The sequence below is a fragment of the Tachypleus tridentatus genome, chromosome 12 (assembly GCF_004210375.1).
Source record: "Tachypleus tridentatus isolate NWPU-2018 chromosome 12, ASM421037v1, whole genome shotgun sequence".
NCBI classification, from domain to species: domain Eukaryota; kingdom Metazoa; phylum Arthropoda; class Merostomata; order Xiphosura; family Limulidae; genus Tachypleus; species Tachypleus tridentatus.
The window spans coordinates 133,518,407-133,538,729 of record NC_134836.1 but is presented as its reverse complement, the minus strand read 5'-3'; positions in this window follow the sequence as shown (position 1 = coordinate 133,538,729).

Here is a 20,323-nt window from a genome sequence, read left to right as displayed (position 1 = left end):
CATTGTACTTGATGCTGATGTTTGGTAGTAGTGCTCACGAAACCTTGGCGTTGCTGCGGTGTCCTTGTTTGGCTTTATACTGCGTCCCCTAGTAGGGCTCATGGTGGGTGGGGTAAGTGAGCACCGAAAAGTTTTTTTACTATAGATCCTCCAAATAATAATTAAATAAAATAGTGAGAAAACAGTTCAAAGGTAAACGACCATGACTTGTATATTCTGAGAAGTAATCTTCAACATCTTTAACACCTGTACTTCATTTTCTTATATTACATTATATTTCAGATAAACGTTTCGGGCAAATGTCTTCTTTTTTATTTAAAAAGGACTGTAGGGACTTGCTGGTCAGTCAAAAAGCGTCGCTATAATGACATATTGGTGGAAACATCCATATGAAAACACAGCAAACTCTTCTTACATTCAAAGGTGATTAGTAATATACCTATTGAGATTACGCCTCATGATACTTTGAATTCGTCATGAGCAGTTATTGTTAAGAGGGTTTGACGAACATCCCCAAGCCGGAGATTCTTGCTGGTTTCTCCCTCCAAGGGGTTTCGTCTCTCCACTCACAAAAACAGAATTATGAATCCAACCAATGTCCTCATTTTAACATTCACATCACCGTGGCCACCTGCCACCATCAAGGCAGGTTATCTTTATTGCAAGGTACGAACATACATTCCAAACCCTCTCAGATGTTTCCAGTGTCAATGGTTCGGTCACCCGAAGACATCATGTCGTGGTTCTTTGATGTGAGTTTGTTGTAGTGACAAGGAAAACGATGCCAATGAGTGTGAAACGGACCCATATTCCGTCATTTGCAATGGCTCTAACTTCTACTAAGAAGTATCCTACTTCTGCTAAATGGTTGGAAGAAAAAAGATGCAGCATTTCAAGAGGATTCAAAACATTACTTACTTTGAGCCTGGAAAGTTGTTGTCTACCACTTCACCTCGGACGTATGCTGCTGCACTTAGTTCCACTTCTACAGTGGGAGAGCAGACAGATCTTTCTGTGCTTCCAAAGAATTGTTCTCAAAACATGTAAAAAGTCTTTTCACCTCCAGAGTTAAAAACGTAATGAATCAACACTCCTCTCTGTCCCTAACATTCATCCCAGCAAACCTCAAAATCCATTTCCATTAGTATCGATTACAGGTATTTCCTGGGCTACATCTTCTTTTCCCACTCCAAAATGCAAAACGATTATTGGTTCACGTCCTCAGTTGCTGGAATCTTCTTCCAACAACAAAGACCTGCTAAATCGACATAAGGTCAATCTTCCCTCAAATAAAAAAAAGAATTGTTCGAAAACAGAAGGACTCTCCAACCAATTTGCCTAAACATAAATAAAAACGGCCACGTTGATACAATGTAACTGTTGAGATTTATATTCTGATCTGGATGACATCAAGGCATTAATTGCTTCCTACCATTTTGTATGTATTTCCTTACAGAAACAAATTCTGAAACCAGCAGATACATACATTTTTCGGCAGTTTTTCTTGTACAGAAATGACAGTTTGTGTGATGGACGAGTGCATTGAGGGATGGAACAGCTGGTTGATCAGCATGTGCCCACCCTATCTTTGTAATTCGATACACCCTTGAAGACCGTAACCCTCTGTTTTTCCTTTGGTTGTACCATCATTTTCTGTTCTCTTAACCTCTCGCCTGGAGATACCCATGATGAATCAGACCACGATACTTTTATTAAACAGTGGCCATCTCCCTTTTTAATCCTGGGGAAATTCAGTGGATATAGTCCCCTCTGGGAAAGTGCTGATATAGATGGAAGGGTTTGCTTTGTAGAGCTTGTGCTCTCATATCACTCCTTTTCTCTTTTCAATTCTGGTTCTTATATTTATTGTCATGCACCTAATCAGTCTTTTAGTGCTACTGATCTCACAATGTTTTCCTTTAACTGTTCCCCCACTTTTCATGGTAGGTTGACAATAATCCACAAGGCAGTAATCATTTTCCAATAATTCTGAGAGAGACTGGTCGTGTTCGATGCCACCCAACCCACGGGCTCCAGTGGAAGCTGGATCAAACCAATTGACTCTCTTTTACTGTTCTAGCAGAATTTGGTCATGCCATTGTTTGTAAGCCACCAATAGACGACTGTGTGGCAGCAGCGATTGACTGTATTATACAGACAGTTGCTCAATGTAAGCATAAATGGTCGAAACGTTTTCTACGATATCCTAATCAGTGGTGGAATCTTGCCTACCACATGGAATGAAAGCTCAAAAACAGGCCTTGGTTATAACTACATTATATTGATAACTTCTTCATGTATAACATGTAAAGACTACATACTTTATTTTTCTCTAGACTTTCTGCAGATCAAGTAGATCAAACGAGCCGTTTTTGCATATAAATTTCTCAACAAGTGGGTTTCTCGTCATCACTGATTATTGTTTCATCGCGGCGACTGTACGAGAAGTGTAAGTTTTTTGTGTTTTTCTCAGTGTATTTGTACTTACCTGTTACCTGTTACCATTATGTCTGAACTAGCATACCGTACACCACTATTAACAGTACACGCTCACACGATCGTTAAGAAACTAAGGAATTTAAACCAACGAATTATTAATAGAAGAAATGACATTTATTTTATTCAACAATGTAGAAAAGAACAACTAACCCCTAATTTTGTAAAGGTAAAACTTTCAAAAAATTTTAATACATACACAAACATTATCCAAAATTTACAGAAAAAACTACTGAAAGCCATGTTGAACACAAAATACAAAGAACTACATGACTTACAAAAACAAAAAATGAATCTAGACCATCAACTGGCATGCTGCATTAAACCAGAGATTTACGGACTTATACAACGAAACATAAACCAAATCAATACTAAAAACGACAGAGACAAAAAGATCTGCCACAACAAAAAACTAGAAAAACTAAGATGCAAACAACAGAAAAGACACCAAAACGACAAACCGTTGACTAACCTCATAATTAACAGATCCGACCGTCAATTAAACACAGACGAGATACATCTACTTAACAAAGGACTCAACTTCGCTATAGCACCTAGGCACATTCCAACCATAGAAATCAAAACATGTTTAGAAGATCTAGCCAGGAGACTTGTGATACTTTCTACAGAGAACAAAAACAAGGAAACAACCAAAAACAACCAACAGAAAGAAGACAACTTAGATAATTTTATTGACATCCAACAGCCAACCTTCCCAGGTAAAATTACAAATTTATATTTTCCAGAAACACCTAAAACAACATCTTAAACGATTTTTTCAAAGAATTTTCTCACAAAACCATCAACATAATTTCACAAAACAGAAAACTGAAAACAACCTTACAAAATAGACATTAATTGCATAAAAAACCTAAAACAAGACAAAACATAAAAAATTCTAAAAGCAGATAAAGGTAACGCTATAGTCATAATGAACACGAATGAATACATCCAGAAAATGAATAACATCCTATCAGACACGAACAAATTTAAACCAATACACACAAATCCAACAAAGACACACGAGACGCAACTGAACAAATTACTACTACAAATGAAAAAAAGCCAACACAATTTCACAAACACTTTATTCCTACCTACGTAAAACCGACTCACGCACACCACAAATATACGGCATCCCCAAACCTCATAAACCAGATTGTCCATTACGACCAATAATGTCCATATATGAATCGTTTAATTACAACCTTGGTAAATACATAGCATGGGCATTCTCCAAATATGTAACATCAGCCAGCTCATTTATCAAAGACTCTTTTAATTTCAAGTCTAATCTAAATCAACTTAATCATAAAGCCTTAATGGCCAGTTTCGATGTTATATCCCTCTTTACAGAAGTTCCAACCACTGAAGCCTGCAAGATAGCCTTAGAACTCTATATCCGAGACCCTAACCCAACTATAGAAATTCCCAGTAACCAGTTAGCAACCCTCATAGAATTCACCACGATAAAGACAAACTTCATGTTCAACAACCAAAACTATATACAAACAAACGGCCTAAGCATGGGCAACCCAGTATCACCAGTTCTAGCCAATATTTTTATGACACAAGTTGAAACACAAGCAATTAACACAGCATTACATCCACCACTATACTGGTATAGATATGTAGATGACACGGTTGTGGATTCAAATCTACAGAACACATACTTAATTTTTCAATCACATTAACTCTATACATCCCAACATCAACTTCACATGTGAACAGGAAGAAAACAATCAAATATCATTTCTTAACCTCAAAATTACAAGAACTGATACACAATTCCAAACAGAAATCCACCGAAAAATCACCCATACTGGACTATACATTCCTTGGGACTCAGCACATGAAATAAAACAAAACTCAACATACTAAGAAACCAAATAAACACAGCCATAAAACTATGCTCACCAGATAAAATTAACGATGAATTAGACAAAATAAAACAATACTTCACCAACATCAATAAGTTTCCTCCACAAACCGTAGAAAACATTATACGCACACACCTAGACAGAAAGCAAAATCAACCAACTAAAGTAAATACAGCTCAAGAATCAAAAAACCACGAAACCATATACTGCTGTATACCATATATTCCCGACATCAGCAAACAAATAACCAACATTTGGCAAAAATTAGTAACAAAATATGACATTCCAATTAATACCAAATTTATTCAAAAACCCGGCACAAAACTGAGGTCTATACTATGTAAAAACTACACTGACAAACACCACACCAACATTATTTATAAAATACAATGTGATAACTGCCACGACTTCTATATTGGAGAAACAAGTAGAAAAATGGAAACCAGATTCAAAGAACATAAAAGTCACCTTCACACGTTTTCGAACACTGCAAGTCAAATAAACACAACATAACCATAGAAAACACTCAAATACTAAATAAAGAAACAAACATAAACAAACGTAAAATTAAAGAAGCCTTACTTATACAACAACTTAAACCCAAAATAAACCAATATAAAGGAACGCCTTTATACCTATATTAATATAATAAATAATATTATATATTCAAACATCTAATACCGCCCTCTACATTTCGACACACAGTTACACAACCCCTTTCAAACATGTGGTCAGCTTCCGGTCAGTTACCTCTTTCTTTGTGAACCTGACGATGACCGAAGAAGGTCGAAACGTTGTTCGCTCTTCTATGTAAAGTGTTTTCTCAGCCCAAACGAGCCGTTTTTGCATATAAATTTCACAAGTAGATGTTTGTTAGGTATGACCTTACCATACATGGATGTAAAGAATAGTTTTACAGTTATTGGTTATGAAGAGGTATCATACCAAAACATGATTTTATTATCCATAGAAAATTATACAAGGCATATTTTTCTTCTTTTTTATTTTTTGTTGCATTTTACATAATTTATCCTGCTTTTTATATAAACGTTTATTAGCTTATAACTTTTAGATATCTGACCTTTGACCTTATCATATGGTTGTTTCCACTGTTCTAAGGCTTGAATAAAGTTTATCCACAAAATGACAGACCACAGACAGTTTGTTCTTGAGTAGAGAAAGAAATGAAAATGATTCTCAACTGAGTGTTCTACAGACAAACAAGAAAAATAAAATACAAGGACCTACTTACTTTGTATTTCCACACTTATGTCTAAAGTTTATAAAACACTTTGAATCTGTTTAAGTAACTTCATTATCTCAATTAATTGATTCTAATTAAAAAGTTCAAAATAGAAATTTTACAATTAAGAAAAAAAACTGTTTACTTAGTGTTGTCTGATAAAATGTTATGCCACATTGGCTGATATGGATTTACAATGGTTTTTGTCTGATGCCAGAAAGCAAAAGCAAAGAAACAAGGCTCATAAAAAAACTAATATCACTGTAGATGACTGCTATAATATAAAGAAACACTGGATGTAGTTTTTAACTCTACAGAAATTTTAAAATGTATTCTGTTTCTGATATCCTATTAGTAAAAATAGGACAATAAAATATGTTAAATTCAAAATTCCATACAAAATATTGTTGGTTTACAGAATAATAATGATGATGCACAAGATAAAAGCAAATACTGAAATTAACAGTTCTGTAAATGTTAAATTAATTTACATGGCCTTGTAATCAACTTGTAACCATTAATTTATAGACACAACAAAACTGACAGTACTTAATGTAAATTTCAGTGTACATTACATGTCCCTTGTAAACAAAACAAAAAATCCCAGTCACACCAAACATGCTCGTCCTCCCAGCCGTGGGGGCGTTATTATGTGACGGTCAATCCCACTATTCGTTGGTAAAAGAGTAACCCAAGAGTTGGCGGTGAGTGGTGATGATTAGCAGCTTTCCCTCTAGTCTTACACTGCTAAATCAAGGACGGCGAGCGCAGACAGCCCTCGAGTAGCTTTGCGCGGAATTCAGTAAGCAACCTACTCTTTCACGTACGTCATATATTTATAACAATTCATTGATCCTACGCTTCTAACCAATACAAACTGAGAAAGACAACAATAAAATAGGACCATAATATTATTAAATGCATATTAACTAAGGTGACAACGTATTAAAGTTGGAACAGAACTGTGCAAAGAAGAAGAACAATTTTATATTCGAACGTACCTTGCATTTCATGGGTATTTCGAACAGTACAATTTGTAAGTATAAAGCTTTATATAAATAATTTAAATGTATATTCACATAAGGTCATTATATAACTCTGAATTAAATTCTTGAATGAGAAACAAAAGTTAGACAAGTTTCTAACTTGAATGTCACGAGAAGTGACATTCATGTTACTCTACAACCTGAGAGAGGCTTAGCAATTAGGGTTAGCAAATATTGGGCTGTTTTAGATAACGCCGTGCTGGAAAATTTAGAAAAAATGAACATTTTCTACGAAAAAAAAGAGATTCTTTTAACGGCAAGTACAGCAAGGGAAAAGTGTTGGGACCGCGTTGATATAAACGGTCATTTTCTATCTGTTAAACGTGCTACTGTTTATTGACAAAACGTTTTTTTTCTTTTAAACTCCATTTCTTAAAACTATAAATTACATCAATAAAGATACAATCAAACCTTTAGGTTCAGTCCTGGTGAAAGCTGGGTTCTTGTTACAAGAAGAGTATTTAACATTCTATATATGTAAAAAAAAAAAGAATGTTATACGTATCGTATTTATTTTTATAATTGTCTGAATCTAGAATACCAAAAGTGGGAATATTAAAATAGATTTTTGTTTGTGGTGTCATTTGATAGATATGCCATAATGTATTTATTGTTTCGGTAGATAGATACAGACACAAACGCCATATTATAGTTAGATTAGAAAATACGACGTAATTCTATATATTGGATTTTCCAAAAATATATATCTTCAACAATATATCATGCTACAATCGTTAATATATAGCCTATATTATGTTGTTATATTATTATTTAACTTTGCTTTTAGTTCCTGATTTTATTAAACTTTGATAATTATATAACCCACAACAACTTAATATACTGTGATGGTTCACCTGGTGTCGTATCATCATTACTATTGTTTGTTTTGTTTTTCTTATAGCAAAGCAACATCGGGCTATCTGCTCAGCCCACCGAGGGGAATCGAACTTCTGATTTTAGCGTTGTAAATCCGGAGACATACCGCTGTACTAGCGGGGGTTCGTCAATACTCACAACAACTTAATATAGTGATGGTTCACCTGGTGTTGTATCATCATTACTAACAACAACTTAATATACTGTGATGGTTCATCTGGTGTCGTATCATCATTACTAACAACAACTTAATATAGTGATGGTTTACCTGGTGTTGTATCATCATTACTAACAACAACTTAATATACTGTGATAGTTCACCTGGTGTTGTATCACTGTTGAAACATTCAGTTAAAGTGAAAACCAACACTGCTGAAACATACCATGAAATTGATGACGTACTCTTGAAATAGTCGTTAAAAGTGAACACCAATTGTGTTAAAAGACAGTAAAAGTGAAAACCAACACTCTTCAATCAGACTGTGAAATTGAAGACAGACACTACTGAAACAGTCATTGAAAGTAAAGACCAATACTACTGAAGCACAGTGAAATTCAACACCAACACTGTTCAAATCGTCAGTGAAACCAAGACCAATAGTTCTGATAATGTCAGTGAAATTGAAGACGTACACACACTATTGAAACATTCAATAAAGTTAAGACATTGAGTGAATGTGAAGACCAACACTGTTGACACAGATCGTAAAATTGAAGACCAATATTGAAACAGTCAATGAAAGTTAAAACCAGTAGTGTTAAAATTTAGAGTGAAAGTGAAGATCAACACTGTTGAAACTGACTGAAAATTAAGACAACACTGTTGAAACAGTGAAATTGAAGATCATTAGTATTGAAACAGACACTGAAACAGAAAACAATAATGTTGAGACAGACAGTGAAATTGAAGATCAATAATGTTGAAACAGCGAATGAAAGTGAATACCAACAGTGTGAAAACAATGGCTGAAACTGAGACCAGTAGTATTGAAAGAGAAGTGAAAGAAAATACCAACAACGGGAAAAGAGATTGATACTAAGAACCATTAGTGTTGAAACAGTCCGTGAAAGTGAAGACAAACACTGTTAAAACAGTCATTAATACTGCAGACCAATAGTTTTAAAACAGTCATTACAATTGAATATAGAGTGAAACTGAAGACTAATAATGTTGAAACAAAGAGTGAAGTTGAAGAACAACAGTGTTGAAACAGTCAGCGAAAGTGAAGACCAAGAGTGTGAAAACAGTCTGTGGAAGTCAAGACCAGTTGTGTTGAAATTGGAGTGGAAGTGAAGACCAACAGTGTGAAAACAACAGTGAAACTGAAGACAAATAGTACTGAAACAGAGAGTAAAATTGAAGACTAACATTTTGGAACAGTCAGTGAAAGTGAAGACCAATAGTGTTAAAGAAGTCTGTGAAACTGAATATAAAGTATTGAACATAGAGTGAAACTGAAGGCCAATAATGTTGAAACAGATGGTGAAATTGAAAATAAACAGCGTTGAAGTAGACAGTGAAAGTGAAGACCAACAGTGTTGGATCAGTCAATGAAAGTGAAGACCAGCAGTGTGAAAACAGTGAAGAAAGATAGTGTTGATGCAGACTTTGTTTTGAATTTCGCACAGAGCTACTGAGGGCTATCTGTGCTAGCCGTCCCTAATTTAGCAGTGTAATACTATAGGGAAGGCAGCTAGTCATCACCACCCACCGCCAACTCTTGGGCTACTCTTTACCAACGAATAGTGGGATTGACCGTCACATATAACGCCCTCACCGCTGAAAGGGATAGCATGTTTGGCGCGACGGGGATGCGAACCCACGACTATCAGATTACGAGTCGCACGCCTTAACACGCTTAACCATGCCGGACCTTGATGCAGACAGTGAAATTGAAGACCTACAGTGTTGAGGCATTCAGTAAAACTGAAGACAAACAGTGTTAAAGAGTCAGTGAACCTGAAGATCAACAGTGTTGAAACAGAAGTAAAAGTGAAGACCACTACTACTGAAACAGTGATATTGAATACAAACTGTTGAAACAGTCAGTGAATGTACAGACCAATAGTGTTGAAAGAGTGAAGTTGTAGACCAAATGTGTTGAAACAGTCAGTCAGTGTGAAAACCAGAAATGTCGAAACAGTCAGTGATATTAAAAACAAATAGTGTGAAAATAGACAGAGGAAGACAACACCAATAGTATTGAAATGAAAGTGAAGACAAACAGTGTGAAAACAACAGTGGAACTGAAGATCCACAGTCTTGAAACAGTTAGTGAAGGTGAAGATCAACAGTGTTAAAACAGTCCATGAAAATGAAGATCAACAGTGTTTAAACAGTTAGTGAAATTGAATACTAATAGTGTGAAAACAGTTAAAATGAAGGTTAGCACTGAGGAAACAGTCATTGGAACTGAAGACATGTAGTGTTAAATATATAGTGAAAGTGACGGCCAACTCTGTTCATACAGTCAGTAAAATCGAAGACCAATAGCGTTGATACAGATTGCGAAATTGAAGACTTACACTGTTGAAACATTCGTCAAAGTGAAGATCAACACTGTTGAAACAGACCATGAAATTGACGACTGGCACTAATGAAAGACATTGAAACTAAAGACCACTAGTGTTAAATATATAGTGAAAGTGAAGACCAACACTGTTGAAACAAAGTGATATTGAATACCAACACTGTTTAAACACTCAGTGTAATGGAAGACCAATAGTGTTGATACAGATAGCGAAATTGAAGACTTACAATGTTGAAATATTCGTGAAAGTGAAGACCAGCACTGCTGAAACAGACCGAGAAATTTATGACGTATTCTATTGGAACAGTTGTTGAAAGTGAAGACCAGTTGTGTTAAAAGAGGGTAAAAGTAAAGACACTCTATTGAAACAGTCAAATTACAGACCTACACTGTTAAAAAAAGAATTGAAACTGAAAACCAACACTGCTGAAATTGACAGTGAAATAAATGATCTTCACTGTTGAAACATTCAGTGAAAGTGAAGACCAACACTGTTGAAACAGACCATGAAATTGACGACTGGCACTAATGAAAGACATTGAAACTGAAGACCACTAGTGTTAAATATATAGTGAAAGTGAAGACCAACACTGTTGAAACAAAGTGATATTGAATACCAACACTATTTAAACACTCAGTGTAATGGAAGACCAATAGTGTTGATACAGATAGCGAAATTGAAGACTTACAATGTTGAAATATTCGTGAAAGTGAAGACCAGCACTGCTGAAACAGACCGAGAAATTTATGACGTATTCTATTGGAACAGTTGTTGAAAGTGAAGACCAGTTGTGTTAAAAGAGGGTAAAAGTAAAGACACTCTATTGAAACAGTCAAATTACAGACCTACACTGTTAAAAAAGAATTGAAACTGAAAACCAACACTGCTGAAATTGACAGTGAAATAAATGATCTTCACTGTTGAAACATTCAGTGAAAGTGAAGACCAACACTGTTGAAACAGACCATGAAATTGACGACTGGCACTAATGAAAGACATTGAAACTGAAGACCACTAGTGTTAAATATATAGTGAAAGTGAAGACCAACACTGTTGAAACAAAGTGATATTGAATACCAACACTGTTTAAACACTCAGTGTAATGGAAGACCAATAGTGTTGATACAGATAGCGAAATTGAAGACTTACAATGTTGAAATATTCGTCAAAGTGAAGACCAGCACTGCTGAAACAGACCGAAAATTTATGACGTATTCTATTGGAACAGTTGTTGAAAGTGAAGACCAGTTGTGTTAAAAGAGGGTAAAAGTAAAGACACTCACTACTGAAACAGAAGAACACTAATGTTGAAAGATATAGTGAAATTGAAGATTAACAGTGTTGAAACAGTCAATGAAAGTGAAGACCAGTAGTGTTTAAACAGACAATAATCTTGATGGCCAACAGTGTTGAAACAGCCAATGAAAGTGAAGACAAATAGTGTGAAAAATTCGGTGGAAGTGAAGACCAATAGTGTGAAACATTCAGTGGTAGTGAACGCCAATAGTGTTGAAATGGAAGTGAAAGTAAAGACCAATATAGTTAAAACAAAACATACCGTAAAAGCGAAGACGTACAGTGTGAAAACAGCCAGTAAAACTGATGATAAATTGTGTTGAAACAGACAGTGAAATTAAAGACTAATAATATGAAAACAGTTAAAATGAAGGTTAGTTCTGAAGAAACAGTCCTTGAAACTGAAGACAAGTAAAGTTAAATATATAGTGAAAGTGAAGGTTAACACTGTTGAAACGTAGTGAAACTGAACAGCAACACTGTTCAAACAATCAGTGAATTCGAAGACCAATAGTGTTGATACAGACCGTGAAATTGTTGAAACATTTAGTTAAAGACCAACACTACTGAAACAAACCGTGAAATTGATGACGTACTCTTCTAAAACAGTCGTTGAATGTGAAGACCAGTTGTGTTAAAAGATAGTAAAAGCGAAGACACTCACTGTTGAAACAGACAATTAAATTAAAAACCAACACTGTTCAAAAACAGACATTGAAACTGAGAAATAAAAGACCGACACCACTGAAAGTCATTAAAGGTGTAGACCAACACTGTTGAAACACAATGAAATTGAACGTCAACACTGTTCATGCCGTCTGTGAAACCGAAGGCTAATTGTATTGATACAGTGAGTGAAACTGAAGACATTCATTGAATATGAAGACCAACACTGTTGACATATATTGTGAATTTCAAGACCAACACTATTGAAACAGTCGTTGAAATTGAAAACCAGTAGTGTTAAAATGTAGAATGAAAGTGAAGATCAACCCTGTTGAAACAGACCAAAAATTAAGACTATACTGTTGAAACAGCCAGTGAAAGTGAAGACCAACAGTGTTTAAACAGACAATGAAAGTGAAAACCAACAGTGTTTAAACATTCAATGAAAGTGAAGACCAACACTACTGAAACAAACCGTGAAATTGATGACGTACTCTATTGAAACAGTCATTGAAAGTTAAAACCAGTAGTGTTAAAATGTAGAGTAAAAATTAATATAAGTACTGTTGAGACAGACAGTCAAATTAGAGACCAATGCTGTTCAAACAGACAGTGTGACTGAAAACCAACTCTATTGACACAGTCATTGAAATTGAAGACCAGTGGTGTTACAATGTAGAGTAAAAGTGTAGATCAACACTGTTGTAACAAACTGAAAATCAAGACAACATTGTTAAAAGAGAGTGAAATTTTAAACCATTAGTGTTGAAACAGTGAAACAGAAGAACAGTAATGTTGAAACAGATAGTGAAATTGAAGACCAAAAGTGTTGGAACAGTCAGTCAAAGTGAAGACCAACAGTGTTGGAACAGAAGCTAAAGTGAAGACCAGAAGTGTTGAAACAGACAGTGAAATTGAAGATCAACAATGTGACTGTACAGTATCATGTGTGCTGATGAAGTTGTGTAGGCTCATACATCGGAAAATAATGTGTGTGTTTTTAGTTTCTTTTTTTAATGTACTCAGCTAAGAAAATTGTAATTCAATAACATAACTTTATCTTTACGATATAATATTTATTTTGCATGTGAAGTATATGTATTATAAAGAACAACATAAGCTACAAAATATGCAAAACCGAAATTCATACTTCAGATAATACAGATCACAATGTTATGAAACCAAGCATACATAAAATATTACTGTACAGTTCTCTGTAGATTACTAATAAACATGAGGATCAGCAATCTGACTGTGTTATTTATTAGTGGCAGTTATTTTTATTGTTACTAGTTTTATATTTCTGTGGGTGTTATGATAGGTTTGTTTACATTCCAAAATATTAGTTCACTTGTTATAGGATACTATATTTGGCTTGTATGCATTCCTAAATATTAGCTTGACCAATTGTTGGAAGAGTTAGTTACATGCATGTCACGTGAGATCTTATCAATGCAATAGAGATAGTACTGTACATAGGCTCCACCTTTTAACTGGATCATTCGACTGATCGCAATATAGCATATTCATGCTTTATTGCCATCTATTGGTGTGAATTAGTAATAATTGTCTCTGAAAGAAAACTTTAAGGGAAAATATGAATTTTAGTTTGCTTTATGATTTTAAAGATTCAGTTAAGCTATACCTATGGATAATTTCTTTAAATTTTTTCTTTATTTCATTTTTTATATTGTTATTGTTAGTGTATTTCTATTCGTTATGCTCGTTCAAGTTGTTTTCAGAAGACAGCAATGAAAGTGACTTAGGCGTTTTGCCAATCATCGCCATTCGACTTATAATTCATAATAGAAAATGTAAATAAATTGTATTTTAGAAAGTTGCAAACACCTACAAAACTAGATTATCAACACTCTCCCTGTCCACTTCAGAAGATTTAAAATTATTACCACTAACTTATTATTACAGCAAGAACTATAAAAATATATATTTTAAAATCTTAACACAAAAGCTACAAAAATAGAATAATTAATCACATTAGTTAGTTGAATGTTACTATTAAAAACTGTTTCGTTCTTTCACTATTATACTTTAAAGCATTCTTCAAAATTAGAACTATTAATTACTTTTATTCTAACAATAACTGTACAACAGATAATAATTATTTTTTATATAAGGACTTATTGTGTTTTAACTATTACTTTTTAGCTCAGGAGTATCTGTGTTCTAACTGTTAGTTATTTTTTATACTGGGGATAACTTATTATAGCCATTAATACTAAAATATAAACCCTTATAACCCAAGCGTTTTTGAAAGGTGGACTTTTGAAAGCGCTTCTTCTCGGGTAATCTGGAAATATCCAGTATATATAAAGATGTAGTTTAGTAACGTCATACAGATCATCGGACTTTCGAGGATTGTTTATTTCTCTGTGTAGTGTTGTAAGCGTCTCATTTCCCGTGCTATGTGGCCGATGTCTTCAAAGTATATGAAAAGGTGTTGGTGGTATTTTAACATTGGATAAAATATGTTTGTGCTTTTATGAACTGTGTTTAGGTGTTTCAGTAAAAAAGTATAGATAACACCTGGAGAGTGATTAATAAAGATATGTTTATATAAATGAAGTATAGATAACACCTGGAGAGTGATTAATAAAGATATGTTTATATAAATGAAGTATAGATAACACCTGAGAGTGATTAATAAAGATATGTTTATATAAATGAAGTATAGATAACACCTGGAGAGTGATTAATAAAGATATGTTTATATAAATCAAGTATAGATAACACCTGAAGAGTGATTAATAAAGATATGTTTATATAAATCAAGTATAGATAACACCTGGAGAGTGATTAATAAAGATATGTTTATATAAATCAAGTATAGATAACACCTGGAGAGTGATTAATAAAGATATGTTTATATAAATCAAGTATAGATAACACCTGGAGAATGATTAATAAAGATATGTTTATATAAATCAAGTATAGATAACACCTGGAGAGTGATTAATAAAGATATGTTTATATAAATCAAGTATAGATAACACCTGGAGAGTGATTAATAAAGATATGTTTATATAAATCAAGTATAGATAACACCTGGAGAGTGATTAATAAAGATATGTTTATATAAATCAAGTATAGATAACACCTGGAGAATGATTAATAAAGATATGTTTATATAAATCAAGTATAGATAACACCTGGAGAGTGATTAATAAAGATATGTTTATATAAATCAAGTATAGATGACACCTGGAGAGTGATTAATAAAGGTATAAAATAATTATAATAACCTAATTTTATAAGGTTACTATTAAAAGTTTCTGTATTAACTTTGTTTAAAAATATGTTTTAAAATATTCATGTGACTTTGTTTATCAATGCTGAAGTCATGTCTATCGAAACAGCATGTGTACTGTGTGATGTTAAACCTAAAATATTTCATATTACCAGTACTTATTTTGTTTATCTATATGCATATGATGTTTCATCTTTTGTTTTATATTATAAGTTGCATATCAAATGAAACTATGATCACACCGAAAAAGACACACGTAAATTAATTTTCTGATTTTTGTTTATAAAATGATAAATTGTCACACTGGATAAAACTTTTAATATAATGTTCAGATCGAAATTACAGATACTTTTAGACCACTATTAATCTTTTAGCCCTAAATATCTGAATATTCACATGTTACTCGTACAGTCGTACTTAGTCCTGCATAAGGTCGGGCCGGGTGCGACCTAGAGATCAGCTTGTGCATTGGAAGATCCAAGATTCGTGTCACGATATACTACTGAATGCTGAAAACTCCAGTTGTGATACGTTTTGATAGAAACATACAATCCCAATATTCGGTTAAGAGTAACTGAATAGACAGCGGTTACTATTGTCTGGCTGTCCTTCATTTAGTAATCAATTTTAAGCCAGTGATAGCTATGGCTAAAGTTTTGGGTATCTGTCCTAGTTCTTTCACCCATGTATTGCATAAGATGTCATCAGGATTGAAAATATCAAATACTTACATAAGTACTTTTATTACCACTTCTTAACTTAACCATAAACTGATACTTAACCCTACACAAGTACATATGTATATACTTATTAACTACATATTACGACATAACCTTACAACAAAAGTACTTTAATACTTTTCTTTCAAACCTCAAATGTGGATTTGATTTTTACATAAACACGATAACGTTCTTTGTAACATATCACATTGAATCATCGTCCCATTTAAATTTTGAAAATTGATTAACCAACTTAATAAGATATGGTTTAATCACACAGTTTCTCGTTGAACAAATGATGGTTGTCTTCTTTACTCCGAATGACAACATCTTCATATATGTACACAGCTTGTTCCAATATTCTGATCATGTATGGTGCTACAGTCCTTCGGATCAACCTTTACTTTATCAATTTCTTGTTGAACAGTTGATGGTTGTCTTCTTTACTCCGAATGACAACATCTTCATATATGTACACAGCTTGTTCCAATATTCTGATCATGTATGGTGCTACAGTCCTTCAGATCAACCTTTACTTTATCAATTTCTTGTTGAACAGTTGATGGTTGTCTTCTTTACTCCGAATGACAACATCTTCATATATGTACACAGCTTGTTCCAATATTCTGATCATGTATGGTGCTACAGTCCTTCAGACCAACCTTTGCTTTACTGCCTTACGTGTTAACATTTAATTACACCTATTATTTAGCTGCGTTACAGCAGCCAATAAGGGTTTGTAAATGTGACAATATCTGGAATACATTTGATCTAATTCGATGTAAAATCCAGAGAATTTTTTTCCTTCTTCTATTTACTTGGTTATGTGGTTGCATTCTGTTTTCAGAGTATAGGGGCATTTCTGTCGATACTCAGAGATCCGTCTCCCGGTAACATAGTGGTATGTCTGCGAAACTTGAAACCGGATTACGATACACGTGCTGGGCAGAGCACAGATAGCTCATTGTGCAGTTTTGTGTTTAACTACAAACAATTACAAACAAAAACTTGGAAGTCCTTCTGATGATTGTCAGGGCATACTGATAGCGCATAGAGACCCTTGACTATCATTAGAGGTGTTGGTCTTGGTTTTTATAAAAATATAGTTCATTTTTAATATCGAATTTTACTGCTAAGTGGGGGGAAAGGTAATTCATCAATTATATTATACAGTTTTTTCAACTGCACCGAACTTTTCTGTTAATGGGTAATTGTTATTGGATAGAGTTGGATGTTTGTTTTCATCTATTTATAAAAATGTAAATACCAAACGAACTTCATTTGAAAAGGCGCGGCCCCACCTACCCCCACCTCTTCACCTGATGCCTCTTTCTGCATAAATTACTTTTCATAACATATCTGTTAAAATCCCGTTAACTTCACAATCAGTATTGGTTTCCATAACTACCTGTTCATCGTTTTACATCTCCTACATAAGTTCTTCGTTTCATTACATATTTATTAACATGGATGGACATGTATGTTTTTTTCTTATTAACCAAAGACTTAATTCCTAAAAATGATCAGTCACGTGCCATCTATAAATTCACATGTTTCTATTTATAAGAGTCGGTCCTACAAACACTCACATTTTGTTATACATTGCGTGAATATGTAGACAATATGTGTTGCTACCATGAATGAAAAACTAAGGATCAGTTAGAACCTGGTAGATTGAGATATGTAGTACAGGATGAACAACAGCTAAGAATCAGCTAGAACCTGATAGAATGAGATATGTAGTACAGGATGAACAACAGCTAAGAATCAGTTAGAACCTGATAGATTGAGATATGTAGTACAGGATGAACAACAGCTAAGAATCAGTTAGAACCTGATAGATTGAGATATGTAGTACAGGATGAACAACAGCTAAGGATCAGTTAGAACCTGATAGATTGAGATATGTAGTACAGGATGAACAACAGCTAAGGATCAGTTAGAACCTGATAGATTGAGATATGTAGTACAGAATGAACAACAACTAAGAATCAGTTAGAACCTGGTAGATTGAGATATGTAGTACAGGATGAACAACAGCTAAGGATCAGTTAGAACCTGGTAGATTGAGATATGTAGCACAGAATGAACAACAACTAATCTATCGTACATTATTTGTGTAGTCATAGTTACGCGTAACGGTAACCAGAAAACATCACTAAGATAATAAAACTATTGAAACCAGATTATAATTTTTTCGCACTATAAGATTCTAGATTGATTTCTTACCTTTAAATACTAATATAACTTGTAGTTTTTCAAAGATGTTATTTCTTTTCATATGTCTCTTACAGTTAAGTGGAATTTGTGTTGCAGTAAAAATGATGAATTACGGACGAAGTAATTCGAGGCACTATTGTAACCAAGGTAGAGAGATTCTTCGATCTGATGGTCGACATCGAATGTTTGATAATCCCCAGAGTTCTTAACACTTGGTACAATCTGTGTACTTCGATATTTACGAACAGCTTACTTGAGTGCATATTGTTAAACATTTTCAATCGACTTGTTTGTGCTTTGTTTTTGGAATTGTGCACAAACTAAACAATGGATTATTTTTGTTCTGGTCACCTATGGTATCTAAACCCGGTTTCTTTCGGTGTGAGTCTACAAACATACCGTTGTGTCACAGAGGAGGCTTAGTCGACTTGTAATGTGAAACAGAAGTTAATCGAAAATACACTTTGAATATTTGTGAAGACGTGCCTCGTTTCATCTCTGGATGTTCATGTTAATGACAAATTGATGTGATGAACTTATGTTGAAAATCTCGTGATTACCATTATCGAGATAAAGGTCAGTATACAAAGAAGAAACCACCATGGTTAAACTGGTTTCACTTTTTATAGTTGTACAACTCTAGCTTTTAAATAAAAAGACTTTGGAAAGCTCTTGAATCTTGTTCAGGTTTTATACGTGTTACGATATTATAAATGTGACTAGATTCTGAAACTTTGATGTGTGCTGCTATTAGGAGGTTCGTGAAGATCTTTATTAGTACCAACCAGTAAGAATGTTTAAGTTCCCTTTGTTGTCTGGTATATTACCGATGCTGTTCTTAGGTAAACATCAGTATTAGATCGACTATTTATTTTTCTGTGTTGTTTTTCTATCCTTCCGGTGATAATCTGTTCATATTACTGTTATTGAGATGAGATATTAAGCGAAGATACAAAGGAACATTGAGTAGTTGTCCGTGACAACACCTGGTTTTGTAAACATGATATTTTTTGTGGTGTCTACTCTATGATGTTCTGAACGTTGAGTAAAGCATTTTGGATGACAAGGTATTGCTGCCAGACTTCGTCCCAGATAAATATTAGACACAAGTAAGGTTGAAAGTGTAATATTGATCCCTTCCGGAGAAAAAAGATCTGTTATTTATCGCAGTCCTAACTGGATTTCTTTTCTTGAACAAATTTGAACTGACAACATCTGATGTTCCACAAGATGTACAAAGAAACATCCAGATCCAGAACTTGAGGCTGCAGTTTTCTGAACGTATAAAGAAACGAATACTGTGTTGAGTAAGCTGAAGATTTTCATCAAATCGGACAAGAGATGAAGATAAATATTTATACGATGAATAATATTCAACCAATGGCATGGAGCTGTAAGGTTTCTTATTCCAGAGAGATTCTGTGAATAAGAAATAAACTTTTATTCGAATTTAGAAAGACTGTATAATTTACTACTGCATTTCAAACAGAGAGTAACACTACTTTCTACAGAACATCGTCACCCCCTGATGGTGATGTTAACTAGTTGTGTTTACTATAGTCTGTAGCTGCTAAATTAGAGACGGATACCATAGACAGCTCACGAGAGCAGCTTTACAGAAAATTAGAAACAAAAACACATCTTCATGAACCGTCATGAGATTGTATAATTATGTTTCATCAGAAGATGAAGTGTAGATGTTCTACTTAACCTATGATCGTGACGAGAAGAGACATCAACAACGTTTATAAATGATAAATAATAACAAGTATATTCTGTGAATCAAACATCGTCAAAAGGAACAACGAAAAGTAAATTTCAGTAAACAGTGTTAAATATCTCTGTTAAGTATTCTCGTCCTGAAACTAGATTTGTAAATACGGAAAAACCAAAATACAAAAACAAAATATATACAGAGAATCAGTTATTGTACAAAAAACACATCTTCATTATTTTCAAATATTTACCCGAGAAATAAGTTTACCTTTGTTTATATTTCAAGAATAAGCAGACATATTACATATCGAAAATATATATCGTATATTTCATACAAAATTGTATAGAATGAAAATTGACATAGTTTC